This window comes from Sesamum indicum, linkage group LG9 (assembly GCF_000512975.1).
Source record: "Sesamum indicum cultivar Zhongzhi No. 13 linkage group LG9, S_indicum_v1.0, whole genome shotgun sequence".
Taxonomy (NCBI): Eukaryota; Viridiplantae; Streptophyta; class Magnoliopsida; order Lamiales; family Pedaliaceae; genus Sesamum; species Sesamum indicum.
In genome coordinates, this window is record NC_026153.1 from 11585226 (window position 1) to 11587987 (window position 2762).

A 2762-nucleotide genomic window follows, 5' to 3' on the forward strand; every position below is an offset into this window, starting at 1 on the left:
AATATAAGAATATTATGGGTACTAGCGCACCAGAAATTGCAACTACAATTTAGCAAAAGAGCAATGAATCTAGAAAACTTGCCAAAATTTCATGGTACACAAATGATTGCAGAGCTTCTCCAGTCACTGCTTTGACCTCTAGACTCAAATACTTAAGTAAGTCTAGGTAACATAGGTAGACTTAGTGATGATTAGTTAGGCTACTGGCATTCGGATTCAAAATCTTGATCATACATCCCAAATAGCCACACTTCAACACCTTCAATTTTCTGAACGAAATAATAGTATTACCTGGAAGATAGAAACCATTTGTAATACTACATAAAGTAGATTTTCTTTATTAAACACAAGATATTTAACGAGGCATTTTAAGGAACAAATCTCGAGTTATCTATTTTTTGTTTTGGTTACCCAATCTTCTACAAACCTACACCCACCCCATGATAATAAATAACAACAGAAACAACAAGAATACTAATAATAAGAGGTCCAACTAGGAAATCTAATAAAGTTCAACTCAGTTCACTCTAGACTTCAATTCTCTAATTGAATCACAAATTAAATAGCTTCTCTATTGATACAACTTTTGATTATAAAGCTTCACATTTTTTTTCTAGAATTAGATAAAAAATTGAAGATAACTTATTCAGACTAAGACTGTTCAAATTCTTTCACTTAAAATAAATGCAAGTTGCATTATTTTGGAGGGCAAAACCAATACAAGGGTTTTGGTGTGGCTGATCATAGACACAAGAATTAAGTTCTCCAATACCCTTGATTTATCTGCTACATGCTTCTGTTGTTCTAAGTTTGACTTTCCACTCATTTCCAGATTGTTGGTTGGGCTTTAGGTCCTTTAGTTCATTTATCTGGGTTTCAAACAACATAAGCGCAGCAAGTTTCAAAAGAAATGCATGTCAATGAACAGTAAAAATTCCTAGCAAACCACATTTGGAAACAGTAACTTCTATTGAAGATAGATAAAAGCTGCAAGGCTTTATCTAATAAGAAAAATCACCTGAACTCAGTGTTTTGTGCTTCTCTTGAAACTCAGTCAGTAGCAGCTCCCTCCTTTGGGCAAGATTCTTGCACTTAATGCCATAACTACACAACGAACAGTATAGATAGACTCAGTGATGATTAGTTAGGCTGCTGGCATTCGGATTCAAATTCTTGATCATTCATCCCAAATAATTGATCAAATAAGTTCTTCAACTTTTAGATAAGCCACAGTTTGATTTGTAATTGCCAACTTAATGATTTCCATAGGATCTTTTATTTGCCTAAATGCCATAGGGAGAAGGTTGACTCCAAGATTTGGAAGCTAATAGTAATAGCATCAATGATGTCAACTTCTAGACTGACATTTCTGCCGCTAGAAATAATATTCAGACACTCCTTAGCCTTCCATATCTGGATACAGATGCCAGAAAATTGATCAATTATTTAAATATAGATGCGGACCAAGAAAATCTTGACAGCCAAAATTTGGCATGACTAATATAGTAAAAGAAGAGTTGCAAACAAAAGAAGCATAGATAAGGTGGGTGGGCCTGATTCTCAATTAATGAGTAAACAAAGGTCATTTAAAGTGATTTCACAATTTCGAATGAATAATCATTCGTTGGACTAATTTTAAGGCACAACCCATAACAGATATCACTTTCCTCCTTTTTTTTTTTTATCAAAAGTTTCATTCCTCATGCCAAAAATAATCAAGATTCAACTAAAAAACTTACAAATTAATCACATGCAATCCCAGATTCACAAATGTTCACATTCACCAAAAGTTTCAAGCTAAGTGACACCATAAAATTTAAACAATTACAGAAATATAAAAAAAATTAAGAGCTAAGAACGATACTTACATAGATACAAACAGAGAGAAGAGAGAAGTCGCCAACTTAATTTCTTTTCCTTTTTTCTTGCCCTTTCTTCTCTACTGCTCTGGCTTTGCAAACCCTGAATAAAAGAAATAAAAAATCGAGAGGTGGAAACATGTGAGTGTGGATTGACGGTGGGCTCGAGTAAAATGGTGGGAAAGAAGAGTAGTTTTGAGGGTTTTTACTACTAGGGTTTTCTTTCTTGGAATTTTGTATTGCACCCACCTCCATTGCTGATTCTCCTGGGTGTGCTGATTCGTGAACGAACACATCTTCGCTTCCATCAACCAGAGTAATAAATCCAAATCAAAACCACCTAATGTTCTCCTTTTTCACATCACCCTCCGTCAGTGGTACTAAACCCTAACCCCTCTGTTGACCTCTCCTCTCTGTTTTTAAGGGTTTTTTGCAGTGGAGCCTCTGCATTCCTTCTATTTTTCAGGGTTGAGAAATAAATAGAGGGAGGAAAAGGGGAATGAAGGTGAAAGGGTTTGATGGTGGGAAGGGTTTTTACAAATGAGAGTGGATATCAAGAAACTTCAAGAATCTTTTCAATCTTTACACCTTGTTTGATTTCATCTCTGTAAATCTATGATATATACATTTTCTTGGAGAGGTGACCAATTAAAATATATTATTTTATTTCTGCTAAATACAATCAAGAAAGCAGGTAAAAATGATTTATTGTGCATTGGTGAGTTGTGGAAAATTAAGGAATGAGTCTCAGACTATAATTATCATATTCTAAACATTAATTAAAAAATCTATTTTTCTTCATTAAATAGGAGGCTCTCATGTTGTATCTATCATATATTTCATATTTAAGTATATTTTAGTATTCTGTAAAATTATCTCTGTAATTTTTTATTATTTTTTAAC

At 33.6% G+C, this 2762-nt stretch overlaps 1 long non-coding RNA gene across 7 annotated transcripts in view; it reads right to left on the reverse strand.

Annotated features, from left to right (window-relative positions):
• LOC105171240 overlaps positions 1 to 2427 on the reverse strand; it is an 11548-nt gene extending 9121 nt beyond the window's left edge. For 6 of the 7 annotated variants that reach the window (XR_002287745.1, XR_848565.2, XR_002287748.1 and 3 more), the window contains exons 1-3: positions 2109 to 2427; positions 1869 to 1962; positions 1019 to 1104 (exon numbers count right to left, since the gene is read on the reverse strand). This is a non-coding gene — a long non-coding RNA (uncharacterized LOC105171240). Of the gene's footprint in view, positions 1 to 1018; positions 1105 to 1868; positions 1963 to 2068 lie in introns of all 7 variants that reach the window. The other variant, XR_848564.2, reaches the window with a different exon arrangement.